The sequence below is a fragment of the Leucoraja erinacea genome, unplaced genomic scaffold, assembly GCF_028641065.1.
Source record: "Leucoraja erinacea ecotype New England unplaced genomic scaffold, Leri_hhj_1 Leri_674S, whole genome shotgun sequence".
Taxonomy (NCBI): Eukaryota; Metazoa; Chordata; class Chondrichthyes; order Rajiformes; family Rajidae; genus Leucoraja; species Leucoraja erinaceus.
In genome coordinates this window covers 43,419-63,741 of record NW_026576591.1, presented here as the reverse complement: position 1 = coordinate 63,741, position 20,323 = coordinate 43,419, and the positions used below count along the sequence as shown (strand labels likewise).

The 20,323-nt window shown below is 46.3% G+C and overlaps 1 pseudogene; it reads right to left on the bottom strand.

Annotated features, from left to right (window-relative positions):
* Window positions 1–804: 804 nt before the first annotated feature.
* Window positions 805–914, bottom strand: LOC129694447 (U2 spliceosomal RNA; annotated as a pseudogene).
* Window positions 915–20,323: the final 19,409 nt, after the last annotated feature.

The window sequence follows — 20,323 nt, the reverse complement described above, 5'->3', positions numbered from 1 at the left end:
CCTACCCATGTTGACTTGGCAAAGTAATCGGCCACATTCAGCAGAGTCCTGCGGTGTTAGGCATTAATGGCCACGCACGATTACCAGGGGCTCTGGCCATCGGGTCCTGACTACGCTTTTTATGAGTTAGAGATCCTCTAGGGTCCCAACGGGGTACCCTGTCGGGGCTTAAATGGCCATGTCTTTTGTTCTGCGGGGACCCCTCTTGCAAGTAACCAGAACTGACCACAGTGCTCCACTATGATGGGGTAGAAGCATTGTGCAGCCCTCAAAGAAAGTACTGATGTGGTTTTATAGTTGGAGCAAGGCTCCGTACAGCTTCTCGCTCCAGCCCTCGGAGCTGGTTCGCGGGCGGTGTTTATTGCAAAGCGGACTCGAGTCCACTAACTTGTTTGATTGGTATCAGCCTACCGCTCGGTAACATGGATCTGGCCGGTGGGAGCCGACATCGGCACAGCTGATCCCACTACGGTTGATCAAGTGGTGGGGCTGCGGCTGGTGCCCGCTGTTCATGGTCACTCCTTATCAGTTTTGTCCTTCCTCCGTGAAGTGTATGGCCGGTGTGTGGCGGACAACGGGCACAGCTGATTCCCTCTAGTCCTTAACCTGGCTTCAACGCTCTCAGCACTCCTGGCTGCTCCTTTATCTACGACCCTGGGACCATCCCGTACGGACGGTACTGGTCCCTTATGGTCGTTGCAGAGGTAAAACCCCACTCTAATGACCGTCCAACCCATTAGCTAATTGGCCAATCTCCTATAGGGTCTAGTAAGGGACATATAGACATTAACATGCTGTACGTACTATAGTTTTTAGATAATATATATAGTCCCTAGATAAGGGGTCCGGTATCAGGATTAAATGCTTAAGAACAGATACTACACTTGATCTTAGCCAAAAAAACGCGAAGCGATGATTTGTACTCAACCCACTGGGACGACCCGGTAGCAAATACTGTCATTGTAAGTAGATTGCAGCCAGTCAACTGCAAAGTCCTTGCTGCCGAGAAAGGAACTGTCTCACCATGCGGGAGCGGAAGTTGGACAGGGCTTTTTCCCTCTCGGGAACGACGTGCCCATGCTGCTCATGACGTAGCCAGATACTTCAACGAAGTGCCGCGGCCATGCTGCTGCCTGTGCTCCTGCCGCTGCCTGTGTCCTGCAGATGCCTGTGCTCTGCAGCTGCAGTGTCCTGCAGATGTCTTTGCTCGGCAGCTGCCTGGGCTCCAGCAGCTGACGGAGATGCAATGCTGCTGCCGCTTGCCGCTGCTGTGCTAATGCTGCATGCTGCCGGCTCCGCGGTTCTCCCGCCGGGCCTCTGCACTCTTACATGGATTGTCCAGTGCTGCACTAGAAAGGTAAGTTGAAGGAAAAACGCAGGGGCTCTGACCTGCTGTTACACGACTTTCTTCTCAGCGGTGACCGTCGTTCCCTGTGTGGGGTTCGAGCCTTGGGACGACCCCGGGTTCACGGGCCTGGCTTCGCGGCAGTTCCGCAGCCGGTAACCCAGGCGGTCCTTGGATCCCCTGGCTTACATTGTGAAGAAGGTTTCAGCCCCGAAGGTCCGGTTACGACGCCTAGTGCGCTGTGCCCCTGAGCGTTTCAGAGCCCCGTACCGCTGGTCCGAGCGTCTGTTCCCGCAGCCGCTGTGTGGATGCCTAGAATGATCACAAGCCAGTAGTCGCTTGAGAATGGTATAGGGATCCTTTTTACTTTGCTTCCGCACGGGGAGAGTTGTGAATTTTGCCGTGTGCGGGAGCAAAGCGGGATCAGGTTGTCCCCCAGGCACTCGTGCTGTCGATGCTGTGGCTGCTCGCCCTCACGGGTATCCCGCACCTCCACTCTGGGCGAGGGGGGGGCTTTCCGCAGCACCTAAAGTAAGCTAGAAATAGCAAAACAAAAGGCGCAGAGTGTTACTGTGTTCCCGACTTCCAATCTCTGCTTGGGGAACGCGTTCCCCTCTGTGGACCGTTGCAATGGTGTCGCGATATGACACGCATGTGGAAGAGGGGTTCTTCACGAAGTCACTCACGTGACTCGACGAGGTTTGGAGATAGTAATTTTTAAAGGGGGGGATGCTGGGAGAATACCGGGAAAGGGAGGGGATGGAGAGAGAGGAAGCAAGGGCATTTGAAGTTAGATGATAAATGTCATACGTGGTGGTTAAAGCTACCAAGCAACTATGAGGTGCTGTCCCTCCAAATTGCACTGGCCTCACTATGACATGGAGGAGGCCAAGGAAGAAGGTCAGATTGGGAATGGGAGGGAGAGGTAAAGTGCGGAGAACCGGGAGATCAGGTCGTAGGTTAAGGCAGACTGAGCGGAGGTGTTCGTCACACGATGCGGCCTATCTTGGTCTCGCGAGGCACAGGAGGTGTCCCTGGAACAGTAGATATAGTAGGATGCAAGCTGAATTAGCCCACTATTCATCGTACCGATCTGCGCCCAGGTTGGGGGTTCCCTTTTCTAGTTAAGAATGAGCCTCTTACTAGGGTCTCCTCGATATCCTGCAGCTCGCTCTTCGCTACCCCTCTGCCAACGCGTCCCCCTTGTCCACCCTTCCACCACCCAGCGTCGACATTACAGTATATAATCCTCCAACAATCTTCCAACTCCAACATGATCCAATGCGTCACCGCTCTCCACACGTCTGTTTCGAGAGATGTTCCTCAGACAAACTCCTGGTCAATCGGCCTGCCCACCCCAAACCATCCATCCAAGGTACTTTCCCCTGCAACCACGAGAGGCAACACTGTCCCTTTACTCCCCCTCGCTCCACCAAGGACCCCGAAGTCTTTTCAGGTGAGGCAGAGGTTCTTGCACCTCCTCCAACCTCATTACTGTTTCGCAGTTCCAGGGTGTTGACTCCGGTCATTGTGAGACCAAGCGCAGGCCGGCGAGCGTTTCGCTGATCAGCAGTGGAACTCACCATTCCTTTTTTCAAGTGATGGCCTGTTAGCGAGTTATTCCGCATTTTGTTTTACATGATTAAACCACAATCTGTAGTCTTTCCTACCACTGTGGTGTTCAATGGTCTTGCTTGTTTTCCATGATAACCTTATAGCATATGACAAGAATATCTGAGCATTAAATCATCATCATTTATCACATAGTGTAATGGTTGGTAATATGATTTTTGATGAGGATGTTGGAGTCTGATACAAAACCAGGAGACATCAGCATCCAAAAAACATATTACGTTAAACTGCAGCTTTGTTTACCAACTATTGCGCAATGACCACGTTAAAACAAATTACTACTGATGATTTTGGATACATTTTATTTGTATATGATAATAGCAGTAGGATTTAACTATTAGAAAGTGAGATCAGACAATACTGTCCCTCAAATGAGGTGCATGCACAGAGCCTGAGGTATGCTTCACGTTCCTATATCAAAGCAGAGTACGGCTTCTTCGAAGATAGACCCAAAAGGGAGTAATCGGCGGGACAGGCAGCACAGTCCTTAGAGACAGAGCATATAGGCCACTCTGCGAAATAAAGGGCTGACGGGTAGTACGTACGGGGGGGGATCTGGGCATTTTCCCCGCCATTTTTAGTAACCGGGCATACCTGAACCAACCCGACGCGCCGGTCTTTCAGTGTTGGGGGCCAACGATTGGGTGTGGCATAGGGTTAGATTCTCTTCTGTCAGTTCATACTTTTTCAGATAAAAAATTATGGTAACTGTCGTTTAATGTTTTTTAAATCATTTCTTTTTTTAAATGGCGCCCAAGCAGTGTGAGTTGATTTGTTGCAAACGGAACTACGACCCGAAAAACCCCCGACCCGATAGCAGGGTATTGATTGTGGGGGAAGTTTTTGTGCGTGGATGGGTAGATTCCGACTTCTGTTAGTTCATACTTTGTTAATTCTGGTTAAAGACTAAATGTTTATAAACACACATTCATGAATGTGATCTAATGTATTATAATCCTATAACCACACAAGTATATTCTGCTGATCCAAGGATGAAACTTTATTTTAGATAGGACAAGGGACATTAAAGAAACATTGTAACTCCCGAACTCACACCACACTCGGCTTATCCCACCCCTCAATACCCCCCCGGGCGTTCTCGCTGCCCACACTACATGTCTCTCCCCCCTCCTATGCCCTCTCCCCGCTGCCCCGGGACCCACACTCCTCTCCCCGCTGCCCGGGCCGCGCACTCCCGACCCCGCTCTGCCCCACACTCCTTTCAGGGCAGCAAACTCCCTCTCCCGCTGTTTTTTTTTCCCCGATCGAGCACTCCCTCTCTGGGCGCACACTCCTCTCACCGGGGGCCCCACATCCTCTCCCGGGCCCCACCTCCTCTCTCCCGGGCCCACACCCCCTCTCCTGGGCCCCACACCCCTCTCCCCGCTGGACCCACACCACCTCTCCCCGGGTTCCCACACACCATCTCTCCCAGGGCCACACACCATATCTCCCCGGGCCCCACACTCCTCTCCCCGGGCGCGCACTTTCTCTCCCACTGCGGAAACAAAGATCGATTTTTTTCTTTGGCCCGGAAGCAAGATGGCGGAAACAAGAGGGCGGAGCAACGAGGCGGCACAAGATGACGGGGATGGTTGCTAAAAATGGGTTCCCATAATCACCCATGATACGCCCATGAGCGGACGACACGTTTGGTGGAGAGTAAAACCCATCTGCTCTGACTCTAAGACTCTTTGGGCAGCTTCTGGAGCGAAGGCTATGGGTGCGTTCTTGAGACCGTAGACTGATTCGGATAAGGGTTCGAGAGATATAAGCCAATAATGTTAGAGAGATAACGCGTTAGGGTTGGAGAGCAGGAGGGATCACAGAGGGGAGCAGTGATGGAGAGGATGTTGCCGACCACTCATCTGCGAGAGGAGGGAGAATTCTTTTTTAAAGTAGGTACAGTCTCTCTCGCCGCTCACCTCTCGCTGTTATCATCTGCCTCGATTCTACGTTTATCCCCTACAAATAAATCATAATAATCTCTCTTTCCTTTATCCCCAACCAGTTGAAGAAGGGTCTTGACCGACAAGTCTAGCATTACTTCTCTCCAGAGATGCGGTGCCGCGAGTTACTCAGCTTTTTTGTGTCGATCTTGGTTTAACCAGCTCTGAGTTTACCTCCTCAGCTTCCTCTTGTGCAGCCCTTGCAGGTATCAACGATTTTTTGACAAGCATGGATCTGTAGAATTGAATCTCAAATTATTTACTCTGAATGGTATGCAAACTGAACCATGTCTCAGTTAAACACCAACTGATAGGGAAGGCTTAATTGCTGTTGCCAAGTAAACTACACGGGCTTTGATGTCCAGTTTTATTGAGTCTCCCACAAATTTACAGGAGCTATCTGTAATCTGCAGGAAACGGAAAACCGAAACCATGCACATTATGTACACTCAATGTCTTTAATCCTCTGGGATGAAATTAACAGGCCCTGGGAGGGACTATCAGTTGCAGTGCATTAATTTCTCCAGGCATACGTTCCTTTAGTTTCTCCTCTGGTTATATGTCTTGAGTGAAATTGCCTAGCAGGTGAGTTTTAAAAGAACATATGTATATTAGATAGACACAAAATGCTGGAGTCTAGGCGGTTTAGGCAGCATATCTGGAGACAAAGAATAGATGCGTTTCGGGTCAGAAACCTTATTCAGCCTTCTATATTTTATATAGACAGCATCTGAGGAATCAGTCTGTGCCAAACATCAAAAGGCGGGAATAATAGACAAGTTTAGATTGTATGCCTTAATTTTTCCCTTGATAAAGAAAAGAAGAAGTAACCTATGTGCTATTCTTTAAATAAATAATGCACAATATTGTGTGGACAGATTGTGGTTGCATATTTGAGCGACCCCCTGGGTGAAATTTTGTGTATTGTGATACTAGAAGTATTTATAGCAGACACTTTTACATATAAAAGGGACCCAACTGTGTATTCTAGATCTTCATGATCGTAACTCTCATTGGTCTCATAAAATGTGGCATTCTGGATCAAGTACTGGCAGAACAGCGAACGTGCAATTTGTATACAAAATTTGTGATATCAATACCAAATCAAAGCTTTCTGGATCTTTGAACTTACCACTACTGACGAATAACATTTAAGAAGATAAAAAAAAAAATATTTTGATGCGCTTGTACACATGCTATAAACATAATGTCAATAGAGCTTTACCTTGCCAGTTGGTGTTAATAGTTGTAATATATAGCACGAGGTTGGATATGCCTACAGTTCATTGAGTTTTTTTTAAATATCAAAATAGCATTAAGCATCTGGGTAGAGTGAAATAAAGACAGATGCCCCAGGATAATTAGCTCCTTTTCCAAAAGATTTTAAGGGTTGTTCGCGATCTTACCGAGTAAGACAGAAGGTTAGAGGGTCATTAGTCTAGGTCTAGAAACGAGCACCAAATCTCAGTGAAAAATTCCAATCGCCATTGTCAGGAATAATTCCATCATTTGAAGATGCTGTCCTCAAAGTTAACATAACCACTCCAATTGGAACTACAAACTGTTCATGAAACAAATTGCAGAGAAGAGGACTTATCTTCAGTATAAGTAGCCAATATTTGTCCTCCCTTGACAATGTTAAAAATAGAGTTCTGGTTACATGCTCCTTATCTATTTGAAGGCTGTATGGTGTACCTAAATTTTGCACGCTTTATCCCCATACCATATTTGAAATGTTTAATATCAGAAGCGTTCTGCATATTGTTCAGTGTTGACAGCAAGTTTACCCAGAGAATGGTATTAACCAGCTACCAACGGTTCCATATGGTTTCTGGAAGCTATGCTGGGTGTGACCCTGCCATATGATAGGATTGACCGCCAGCAGGCTTACGCTATGCAAAATCCTGCATTGCGCAGCAAGACAGCTTCTGTTGGATGTTCTAGCAAGTCGAGCTGATCAAGATAAGTGTGAGATCGTGTGAAGATAACCGTTAATACAGGGGTTTGCTGCTGCAGGAAATCTGGATCAAAAATCCGTATTTTAAAACTAAGCAGATGGTTGTCCTGGGATGTGAAAAAAAAACAGTCTGAACTTTTTTTTGGATTATTTCAACGCAAGGGCATGGTTGCACAGCGGCGGAGCTGCGTATACAGCAACAAAGACCGGGTTTTGATCATGCCTTCGTTGCTGTCGTGTGGAGTTGCATGTGCTCGGTGACCCTGGGTTTCTCCAGGTCTCCGTTTCTGCCCTCGATCTCACAAGATGTGCGGGCTTGTGGTTTATTGGCCTCCGTAAATTGCCCCAGTGTGTAGGAAGGGGAGGAAAAGTTGGCATCACGACTGCCGAGTGCCGTGATAATAAGAAACAATGACACATAACCTACGAGAGGAAATTGAGGGAAGAAAGGTCAAGCAAAATCAAACCCCATTAAAAAGTCATTCACAGTAAAATTTTTCCAGAGATTATAGTGGTAATCCAGCCTTATCAAGATTTCTTTAAATGGCGCATGCTTCTTTAATGGCCAGTGCGTAGTTGGCGCTTGGATTTGTATGTTCCACAGTCAAGAATATTATAATACAAATACTATTTAATGTGCCAAGGATTCAACTGGAGACTATTCCACTCCATCTGACCTTTTTTGCAGTTCTTTAGATATATGTATGTGATGATCCAAAAAGATCAATCGGGGATGGATCCACTCACTTATGTGTGGAAAATTAGTGTACACATTTATAACACTAAAGGTATAGACTATATTATTTTGCAATTGGAATTTAGTTGATTTAAAGTATAATTAAAATTTATAATCTGGTTACATAGAAAAATGGAAACATAGAAATTGGTGCAGGAGTAGGCCATTCGGCCCTTCGAGCCTGCACCACGTGATCAATATGATCATGGCTGATCATCCAACTCAGTATCCTATTCCTGCCTTCCCTCCATACCCACTGATCCCTTTAGCCACCAGGGGCACATCTAACTCCCTCTTAAATAGAGAACCAAATGAATGGCCTCAATGACCTCGGTGACAGGAGTTCCAGGATTCACCTCTCTGTGTGAGAAAGTTCTTGCATTCCGGGTTTTTAAAAGGATGGCCCCTATCCTTACGCTTGTGACCCCTTGTCCTGCCTCCCCAAAACGGGACCAATCTTCAATGCCATTAGCCGTCCAACCCCTTAAGAATTTTGTAAGTTTCTAATAAGATACCCTCTAAATCTCATAAATTCTAGAGGGTTAGAAAACCAGTTATCAGTTCTTCTTCCATAATACAGTTGACATCCAGAACTAGTCTGGTTCTAACCTTCTCTGCACTCGCCCTCTATGGCCAATAATGGCTTCCTCAGGTTGGAGACAAATGTCGACTACTCCAGGTGGTCGCACAAGACACGGGACAACTGCAGATGAACCTCCCTGTCTATATCAATCCTTTGCAATGAAAGCTAACCACCATTCGATTTCTTTACTGCCTGCTGGCACCGGCAGTCCTACCTTCATGATGGTGTGTACCATGACACCAAGGTATCGCTGCATTCCCCTTTCCCAATCTAGGAGGCGGCTTACCTTGGTAGAACCTGCCTGCTGAATGAAAATTACTTTTACCTGTATATTTATGGTGCCAAAAGTAATGTTCTTTGGAAATTTGCAAAAACTATGCTTTTCTTGGGCCTTTATGGGTAATTTAAGTATACCTGCTTGATGGTTCATTGTTGCGGGCTATTCAGATTACAATACGATGTTTCTGGGCGATGAGTTATATGACTCTCAAATGTGAAAAAGCATTTCAAATTTGTGTCTTATGGAATGCCATCATAGCCGTTTTTTTCCAGCTGATTTTAAATTACCCAACGTTCAAGGCAAGAGATGACATTACCGCAGTTACTTTAACATATACTATCAAGGGCAGAAGTGTGAATTACTTCTATCCTTGGGATGTTGGAACAGGAGGTAGACCAACTCAGGCTGTGTGAGCCCTAAAATTTCAGATTCTGTAGTGATCCTTCTTTGCGTCTTGTAGTGCCTCACCTACCCTAAATATTGTTTTGAGTTCTGAACATGGTAATGGACAATTGGTAGAAACAGAGTACCGCTCTCATTGTTCCGGAAGCGGGGGTTCGGCCTGATTTACTCTGGATGCCTAGCTTAAATTTGCAACTAAATCCCTTTAATTGTGGAGTGCCATAGCGTTCTCTGTAGCTACCCTCTTAAGGATTGTTTTGAATCGTGTAAGTTCCCCTCACCTTCGTCCTGACGATATGGAAATACAAATCACATTTAATGCACGCTAGCTTGAAAATCTAACTTCGTAGGGCAATATAATCTGTCTCTACCTCCCCAAAAATGGAAAGTGGCTAGGCCCCACATTGAAAGAGTAATCTAGATAGATTTGATCAAGTGTAGAAGAGATGCAAAGGAAGGTTGAGATTGCGTGGTTTCGAAACACCGGATAAATCAGCATGCTTGGAGTAAGTTACGGGACCGTGGCAGTGGATAGGTTACTTTAGACCTGACTGCAGGGTCTCCAACCTGGAAACTTAACCTATTCATTTCCCACCGAGATGCTGCCATCGGCATTGCCTCGAATTACTCGGGTACTTCTTTTGCTTTACTATTTTGACCAAGGGCCCGGCACAGAGTGAAGAGTAACTTCAAGTTCAAGTGACGGTGAGTCTGTTGTCTAGTGGTCCCTGTATAGTACCATGCAATTCCTTGCTGTGCTTCAGCACACAGAGCATAGTAGGCTGTTACTCCTAAACGAGAAAGGTGTCCATATACCAGAATAGAAATATAGACACACAGGGTGAGTAAATAAAACTGAATACAGCTGCAAATAACAGAAAATGGGTTTTCAGCCAAGCCAGGTTTAATACCTGATGGCTGTGTGGGACGTAGCTATTCTGAAACCTGGTTGTTGCTGTCTTCAGGCTCCGTACCTTCTAATTGACAGGTAGCAAGGAGATGAGTGTGTGCCCAGGATGGTGTGGGTCTTTGAGATAACTGCCAGCCTTTTTGAGTGCAGCGACCTTGCGATAAATCCCCTCGATGGAAGGAAAGTCAGAGCCGATGATGGACTGGGCTTGTTTTACTACTTTTGTATAGTCTTTTTCCTCTCCAGGGTGCTCAAATTGTCCGACACGCAAGCCACGATGCAACCGGTCAGCAGCTGCTCCTACTGTGGCACCTGTAGAAAGTTAGAGATTAGTCTTCCTTGACAAACCGACTCCTCGGTAATCTTCTCGAGGAAGTAGAGGAGCTGATGACTTTTCTTGATTATTGCATTATGTTCTCGGACCAGGAAAGGATCTTCAGAGATGTGCACGCCAGGAATTGAGAGCTCTTGACCTTTTCAACCATAGACACCTTGATATAAATGGGGCTGTGGGCCCCTCTACTCCTTCCAAAGTGCACAATCAGTTCCTTGGTTTTGCTGTGTTGAGGGCCAGGTTTATGTAACTGGCACCATATGGACAGTTTCATCGATCTCTCTTCTATACTCTGACTCATCCCCATCAGTGAAAAGTCCCACAACAGTGGTGTCGTCAGCGAACTTGATGATGGAGTTCGCACTGTGACTGGCTACGCAGTCAGCGTATAGAGTGAGTACAGCAGGGGGCTGAGCACATCAGCCTGAGGTGCTCCCGTGCTGATTGTTATCGAGGCTGACACATTTCCACCAATACAACAGATTGTGGGGTCTTTTAATGAGTAAGGCGAGGCTCCAATTGCATAGGGATGCGCAGAGACCCAGGTCTGCGAGTTGTGGTACCAGCTTGGAGAGGATGATTGTGTTATATGCCGAGCTGTATCCGATGTAATAACAGCCGGACCTATGTGGTGTGTGATGTTCCAAGTGGTCAAGGAGCGGAGTGGAGGGCCACGAGGCGGGGAGATCGCATCCAACTTGATCTGTTGTGGCTGGTAAGCACAACCTGCAGTGAGTCCAGTGTTTTGGCGAGGTAGGAGTTGCTTTGCTCCCATGATCAACCTCTCAAAGCACTTCCATCCCCTTGCGTTATTGCACTGGTCCGATAGTTCATGGAGGCACGTCACCTTGCTCTTCTTGGCACTTTGGTATAAACTGATTGCCCTTTTAAAGCATGGTGGGGACCTCAGAGCCTTCCAGAAGTGAGAGGTTGAAACTGTCCCGTAAAAACTCCAGCCAGTTGTGTTCCCGCACAAAGGTTGTACGAACACGACCAGGTATAACATTCATGGTCCAGGCGCGTTTCGGGGGTTCACCCCTATGAAGGCTTTTCCTGGACGGTCCCACCGCTGTGGACTGAGACTGAATATTCCATCACAGGCGAACGGGGGTGAATCTGGAAGCAATTCCGTATTTCTCCCTATCAAAGCGGGTGCGGGTAAAACGCATTGAGCTTGTCAGGGAAGTGATGTTTTCTCCGACATGTGAGCTGCCTCCTGGTTTCACCGCAAATTTTCCTGTAGACTTTCCGTTCAGATCTTAGAGTTACAGCATGGGAAACGGCCCTTCGGCACACCGATTCCACAGACCAGTGATCCCCCCGCTATACTAGTACTAAATGTTTTCACAGACGCTGGAGACACCCGAGGCCACCTGAAGCTGGGCACTTTTGGACAAAAAACTAATTGCTTGGAATTCATGGCAACATGTGAGAAGAGGAAGAGACAGACAACATTATTGGTTGGGATCCGTGTTGAGACTGCTTCTGCCTGCCCCCAATGAGTTTTCCAGTAGTTTTGCTTATCAATTTACAGAATAAATTTTTGCCATTAGAATATGTTGTTTTGCAGGTTGTTGAGGCAAAGTTTCTGTGTGCAAAATAAAACGTTTTCATCAGCAGGATCATTCTAGCTGGTGCGATTCTGTTGTCAAAGATAATGATTTAAGAGATGGTTTGAAGAGTCAATCAGTCCTATTACAAAATGGGAAACACGGGGACTTAATTCGAAAGTGTTGTTTTGGTGCGTGTAGAAACTGTACACGCCTTGTTGAGCAGTACTTGTTGTTCTCTGCCACATTTCCAAGCATGGACGCTTTTTCATCAAAAATTATTAACACGCTTTAGCACAGTTGCAGCGGAATGGCAGCATCAATGATGGAATTCAAGTTTTAAATAGTTTAGAAAAAGTTGATAAACAACGCCGGATTTAGTGGCCATGAGGATTTATGTGCACCCTATGAGGATGAGTGGTTGGATATCTGTGTGAAGAAAAGCTTGGGGAATCCAAAGATGTCTCCTCCGGGATGGCAAAAAGAAATAATGCTTTGGAATTACAACATAACTTTCATCATTTCTTTTCTTTGATCATGTCTCTGATTAAAATGCAGTTGTAGGGGTTCCATTTTGCCATCAAATCACGAGGAGATCCTCTGCTTGAAACCAGGGCATCTCGTTCAACATTTGTTACAAGTGGATAGTGCAGAAAGGTCATGTTCCCAATTGATCATAAACTGAGCATGGAAAGATTTTTTCACACAGGTGTGAATTTGTGGAATTCTCTGTGCGTCAGAATGCCTACAAGCATTCGAAAGAGAGTTAGATAAATCTCCTACATAATGTCTGCCAGCAATTTTCATTTCCTTTTGTGACGTTGTTTTCAGCGTGAAGGCGTGCCTAGCAAATCAACGGGAATATGCGAGAAGGCAGGAATGCGGTATGATCACATCTAAGGGCCAAAATGGCATACTCCTCAAACTCTGTCTATGTATCTATGAAACAGAACAGTGGTGAAACATGTAGCGGTTCCCAGGTTCCAATAAGTTTACTTTTAATTCAGCTTACTTTTGCTTTTTGAGGACGATATTGGCTGGATCTCACCTCTGTCCACTTACTGCACATTAAAACAATAATAGTTTTCCTTTATGTGTAAATATCTGATGTGTGGCAAACATGTGGTGGGGGGAAATGGCCCAATGGGCAGTTACAATGCCCTTCAAAAACAATGTTTCTAATAGGGAAGACCATTTATTGCCTACCCTTGTAGTTTTTTCAAGTGACTTCCTGGTTTTTATCTTTGGCGATCATTTTCTTTCTTTTCGTTTAAAATAAACAAGGACCCTACCCCGGGGGGGCAATACAGAGATATTTGGTTCAGTTTTACTCATGTCTGTCTTTACAGTTCAGCAGCCTCAAGCTGTAACAAAGTCAAAAATGAATGAAAATTGCTTCATACGTTATGTAGGTTTTCTACCATTCATAATATGTAAATGAACTATTATGAATAGTATTAAAAAGCTTCAAGTTTTGCAATGTTGTACGAAGTAGAGCAGCGTGACGTCCCATTTCAGCTCTTTTCTTGGTCCGCAAGCCAGCAAAGTTTCATGCAAATCCATACAAAACCGTTTTTATCTGCGAGGTAGTGAGGGAGCAGAGAGGATCATTGGCGTCTCCCTACCTCGGGACAAGAACTTTTCAGAGCCTGCTGTCTGAAATAAGTGCAGAGAATTGCTAAGGACAAACTGCAAACCCCATCCACCACACCTGTATCTCCCTGCCCATCATCAAAGAGATAGCGAAGCGCATCAAAGCCCGGACTACCCGACTGGCTAAACAGATTCCTTACACCAGGCCTGTTGAGGCTGCTAAACAGTAACTCTGCTTGTATTCACAGCACTTGATTTTTTTCAGCACTGGCACGCGACACTTTAATAACTTGGCACTGGCCACTTCAAATCAGCTGCCCCAGGACATTTTTATGATGGTTTAGTGTAATTTTACATTGTTGGTTTACCTGCTTTTAACTATTTATTTATACCTGTTCCATCCAGGGACTGGAGTTTTGTTTTAGTGTTATTATGTTTGAAACGGTTTTAAACGTTCATGTGCCGATGCTACGCTATCCCTGGGAAACGTTTCTTTTCATTTTGCCCTGTCCAACTGGTTTCTTGCGGATGACAATACAGATTAATTGATGATTGATTGTATGATCTGCAGTGCCACGCCACCCGATTTTTCCTGGCAACACAATAGGGATACAGGGATACACTCAACCATAGACACATATTCTGTTTAAAGCCACGTCCAAATTTAGGCGATATTTTTTGCGAATTGCAGTCGGATAGGCTTGTCGCCACATGGTTGCGGTGGGACACCTGTATGGTTGTGTAGTAGTTCCCATCCTCAAGTTTGCCTGAAACGAGTCGTAATGTTTTCCTCTGGTCACCGTTGGATTTGGAAATTTTCAGAACTTGTCACCGGACTGTGGGTTGGAAATAACTGGCCTTCTGTCGTAGGTTGCTGGGTCGTAGGTTATCCACCAGGTGACGTTGGTTGTCGCCGGGTGCTTGAACTTCCAGTGAATTCATTGGCGACTACCTACGTCACCCGGCCGACAGGTACCCGGCGACTGAAATGTCGTCTTCAGGTGCTCGCCAACAGAGTCGTTGCTTGCCGTAGCTTGTCGCAGGTGGAGTAGTAGGTTGACTTTGGTTGTCGGTATGTTGTTCTCCTGTGTGGTCGGAGGTTTTTCGTAGATGTGGTCCTAGGTGGACGTCCTAAGTGGGTTCGCCAGTTTGGGTTGGTTAGCTTGCCGTCGCTTGAACGTCGACTAGAGGGTGAGGTTATCATAGCTTAGTGTAGACCGTTGTGGTGGGAGAGGGGTCCAGTCACGGTTTTTCAGTGACCTGGTCTACGACTGTGAAGTTTGCCAAAAGTGGGGACAGGCCACTAACTTTTACTTTTCAATTTCAGGAAGCTATAAGGCATCAGTGTTTATTTTCCGATATGCTTCGTCCAATCAAATAAAATATTAGCTTTCCCTCCCCTCTCCCTTATCCCCCCTCCCTCCCCCTGCCTCCTCCTTCCCTCTGACCAGACAAAAATATTAAACATGGCTCAATGCCAATGCCTTAGGTGTAGTTTTGTAGATTATAACTAATTTTGTGCCGCCTGATGATACTGTGAAGGAATTTCAGCAGTTAATATTTTTAATGTGTACCTAATTCCATTAATGTGTTCCCGAGTACATTACCCCCCACACGTTGGTGAATTATACTTCCCAGGGATAATGAGTTAAGCGAGTCACTGCCATGTTAGTGCCGCCTGAGACATTTGGTATCACTTTGTCACTCATAACTTACACATTGTCTTGTAATTTCCTATAGGTCAAGTCAAGTCCAAGTCCAGTTTATTTGCCACATACCCATACGAGGAGTGAGTGAAATGAATGAAAGTGGCACAAGGCCCTCGGGGGGGGGGGGGAATTTGTGCAAAAGCCAAACAACAAAACCAAACAAACAAATTCCTAAACACAATCATAACACACATTTCTTTTTAACATAATAAATATGGAAGGAAAAACATTCAGTAGAGTTTAATCCCTGGTGAGATAGGCGTTTACAGTCCGAATTGCTTCTGGGAATACACTCCTTCTGAACCTCTCCGTTCTCACCGCATGCCAACGGAGGGGTTTGCCTGACCGTAGCAGCTGGAACAGTCCGTTGCAGGGGTGGAAGGGGTCTCCCCATGATTTTATTTGCTCTGGAGTTGCACCTCCTGTTGTATATTTTTCCTGCAGGGGGGTGGAGTGAAGTTCCCATAGTGCGTTCGGCCGAACGCACTACTCTCTGCAGAGCCTTCTTGTCCTTGCAGAGCAATCCCCAAAACCAGATGGTAATTTCCCGGACAAGATGCTTTCCCACCGCCGCTGCGTAGAAGCACTGGAGGATCCTCGGAGACACTCTGAATTTCCTCAATGCCTGAGGTGGTAAAGGCGCTGCCTTGCCTTACTCACGAGTGCTGAGGCGTGGATGATGCCCATGTCATATCCTGAAGAGATGTGACTCCAAGATATTTAAAACAGTTCACCTATCCACAGGATCCCCAGTTATCCTCAATGGAGTGTACGTTCCTCGGATGATGTGCCCTCCTAAAGTCCCTGATCAGCTCCTTCGTTTTTTTGATGTTCAAGGGGAGGCTGTTATCCTGGCACCAGAGTGCTAGATCAGCCACCTCCTCCCGGTAGGCTTCATCGTCGCGGTGTCTGAGATCAGGCCACACCACAGGGTCATCAGCAAACTTAATTATTGAATTGGAGCTGAACACTAGCCACACAGTCATGTGTGTACAGGGAGTACAATAGGGGGCTGAGGACGCAACCCTGGGGCGATCCTGTGCTCAGGGTGAGGGACTTCGATGTATTCCCTCCCATCTTGACTACCTGGGGCTGGCGGTGAGAAAGTCCAGGACCCAGGCACACATGGAGGTGTTGAGCCCCAATTCCAGTAGCTTCCCGGCCAGTCTGGTGGGGACTATCGTGTTGAAGGCTGAACTGTATTAGTCCATGAAACAGCATCCGCAACGTAGCCCCCTGCACGAAACGATCGTTGACAAATCTTTTGCACAAGTAAATATTTGAAAGGCTTGGTTGAATTCGATAACTAGATGGATAATTGCAGGGGGTAATACAATGTATCCCAGCTGCAAAGCAATCCATCTATTGCTTGGCTGCGGCTGTCTACAGAGTAGCAAGCGAGTTGAGTTGAACTACGTTCTCCCCGTGATAACCCCCCAGCGCATGTTGTTTTCTGTTGCGGATTCGGTGCAGTAGTGAATGTTGCGGGATTCCCAGTGTAAGCGACATGAGACCTGGTTGAGAGGACAACACAGCAAGTATGCAAGTAACGAAACTAGGCGAACCGGACGACGAAAACTCCTCGTAAAAAATGCAGTGATTCTGTATTCTTGTCATCAACAACCGGTCTGTGTGGCCCAGTACAAGAAATCTTTGGGCACAATAGCTGTGACGTCATTCAAATTAGGTCGTGAGCAGCCTTATTAGATTAATGAAGTCTCATACCTGTTAAACTGAAACACTGAAGAACAATTTTTAAATAACTCTAAAAATTTTTTCTTCTCATAAATATTGGGTGTGCCATGAATTAATATAGAAGCTGAAAATGCCATAAAAATGATTTTAAACTTAAAAATCCATGATATTTATGTGAGGGAGGGGTAACATAAGACAACGGTTTACTAAGTTATCAAATTTTGTATTTTATTCCATTGAATAAACCAAAGGATAAAAAACAAGTCTACTTCCAGCACATGGAGAATTTGCATGTTAAACTATAGTTTTAGTTTATTTATTGGCAATGTGCCCAGCAATACTGCAAAAATGGCTTGTTTTTGCATGCCATCCTAGGTAAAATCATCCAATTACGTGAGGTTCAATAAATCCTCCTCTGACAGCTATGCAGAAGGGTCAACCATTTTTCTGAAGCATTTGGGACTTCAACGTCTATGGAAAGGCCTGATCTTGGGCCCAAGGAGATAGCAAGTTTTACTTTCCCTCAGTAGAAAATTATGTAGACATACAGCTTTCCTGATATACATTGTAAAAATAGTGAGTATTTGCAGTAGAAGCTGAAAGAATGCGTAGGATACTGTAGGACAGTGCTGACCATTAAATTTTATGGCAGCAATCTAGCGTATCTATTTTTTTCTTCACAAGAAGGTAATTGGCATCCCTTTGAAGGCTGTTAGGTAGAGTTGGTTGGTCGAGATTGTGCATTGCACACTTATAAGGGAACTGGATAATTGGTTTTGAAATCAATCAAGTACCCAGTATGCTTTGACTGTGGGAGAACCATCGGACTGTGAACAGGGAGGGGGGGTGGAGTTATGGAGGTCAGTGAGAGAAATCCTAGGATGTGGGGATAGAACTGTCTTGGTCTTCTATCGGATTTAAACATTGGATATTGCGTATAGAAGTACATTAGTTGCCAGTGGCTATCAAACTGTTGAACATGCGGTGATGTGAGGACACGGCAAAGATTAGTGTGTGGGGTGGGGAGTGTGATAGAGGGACGGTAGATGGTGGGAGGACTGCCGTGGATAAGGGGGCGGAAGGAATGAAGGAACTTAATCACACATGGGCACATCTTCATATAGGGGAAATATGTAAGGACATCTGATCATTAATAATAATGTCTGGAGGTTGAGATGTTGATTGAAAAGTTCTAAAAGATCCGATGTAGCCATTCATAATGTTGGGTAAGAAGCCACGTTGTTTTTTATCATGGGCACTGTTTTATATGTAGGGAAATGGCATTCAGATTCAACGCTGACATGTATGACCCATTTTCCCTGATGGATTTACTGCTTTTCCACTTGTATTTGAGATATCCAGTATGCATGCTGTTCCATGTTCATCGAGGTCTGCTGATATCTGCCCAGTAATGTAACATTGATAGTGACTAACGCAGTGATAAATAAGCTATTCTTTTCTGTAGCTGTGCTGTGCTTGAGGGATCAATTAAAAATTCCTGAAAGCTGGGAATAATTCAAGAGGGTAGACAGTTATCTCCGAACTGCGTACTGTGTAAGTTTAAAACCTCTTCGTCTACTTCGATTTTCCAGAAATCTGTGTTCTTCTTAAACATCAGGATATTAATCTAGCAGTCGCTGAATAGATTTTAACTTCTAATTAAATTGTTATTCTTATCACCGGTCCTCATATATATATATTGGATAGCTGTACATAATCTGTTTCAGGCACTATTAAGAGCCATAAATGGACGGAATTCCTGTGCAGTAATCCAACTCAGTTGATATTGGTCAGTAGACATTGGTCTGGTGATCCAGGGTAAAGCTTGTTTTTTCACCTCAGTTACTTACGGGTATCTTTTCTGATCGCGTCCAGATAACGATTAGAAGTTGACTCAACAGAGCGGAACCCTCACTTCTAGGCTGCACAATGGGTATGTCCTTGCGTCTTTGCGTGGTGGTGGTGGACCGATGGGGGAAATAAGGCGCGCCGTGAACGCCTTTCCTTGATCCCTTTAAGTGGAAATCGACACGTGCAGACGTTGGGTCTGTTGCCCAACGAATCGTTGCGGTTTTTGGGGGGGGGGGCATCCAGCACATAACCACCCCACGCAACACTACTTCTCCTTGATATTATTTCTAGTATGAATTTGCTCCTTTTACCCCATAACCGCCCTCTCCACTGACACATAGCCCCCTCGCGGAGCGTCTAGAGAGGTGGGAGTTCGAGGTGCAGGCAGAGAGCGAGAGAGAAGGGGCGTGGATGGGAGGAGGAGAGAGGGAGGGTGGGTGCGGGGGTGGGAGGGGCGTGCGAGCTGGAGGCTAGAGGGGAAGAGCGGAGAGGGGGGAGGGAGGATGGGGGAAGGGCGGGGGCGGGGGCCGGTGGGGGGAGAGGGTGGGGGGAGGGATGGGTTGGCGAGGGGGAAAGAGGGGGGGAAGACGAGGGGGGATGAGGGCGGCCTGAGCATTGAGAGCATCTGCTTTCATAGGAGCGGGGGGGGGGGGGGGCGCAGCAAGGGCTTTGACGTACGCAGCGCCGCAACGGTTTGATTTTTAGACAAACAGTCGTTTTGTGAGACTTTATTAACTACGGGGAATATTGTTCAAATTAGAGAGGAGTCGCTTTTGCCTTGAAACTTCATTGTGTATGCTATCTAATGTCGCCCTCAGGGGTTCCATGACATCATTTCATGGTGTGTGAGCTTTTAAACTGTAATCAATGTAAAGGCATTACCGGACATTTCAACCTCGTCAGAACACTGTTCATTTACCTTAGCGGCTTATTGTTGGGTGGTGTGCGTGTGAGCTGGGTTTGGTCAGCACTAGATGTTGGTCCCGCCCTGATCTCAGGCATGTCACCCTTTGCGATTCTTCTTGAGGCTTCGCTCCAGGTTGTCGGCCCCTCCCGGATGGTGCCTGAGGAAACCGCCTCGCATAGCCCGGGCCCGCCTGCCTCTTCCTGCGCTCTTTCTGGACTGGTGAAATTGGCTCTGTGTGTACTGTTGTCTGGTTTCCCATTTTGATGGTGGTCAATTGACCGGCGCGGGTTTGCTAAGCCATCCCGACGTCTTCGTGCGCGCTCAACAATTACCGCCTCCGCCCCCGGGGCCTCTGGCCTTTAAACGCCCCTGTTTGCCGCCAATCGGTTCCCCCTCTGGTCCATCTCAAACCGCACAGTTGATATCCTCCTTGTCCACTCTAGTGCTTTTAATCGCCGGCTCCCCTATTTGTTCCGTGACTTCAGAGGTGATACGACGCTCGCAATAGTTTCACCCCCACGCTACTTACTGCTCCAGAGCGCAGTTATCATTTTTATTATCCCTCTGCCACTGTATTGTTTCCGTTCATATGGCAATCTGCTATTTGCGTTGCGAGCCTTGTGCTTTTGTGGGGGCAAACTTCCAGTATATGCTTGCCCAACCCTATTAGCTTGTGCTCGTGAATGGGCCATCACTCATTTGCTTATCTTGAGTGAATGTTGATCATCAGATCCCTCCCGGTGTCTGAGCATTGGAACCACGAAAATGTGAAATGGAAATTGATCGCTGTTGGATTTTCAAAACTTACACTTGCCCTTTTGTTCAGGTGCTTGCCGTACCTAGAATGAACCCCAGCTGAGTCTCTATTTGGATCCAATGAACTACTTGAT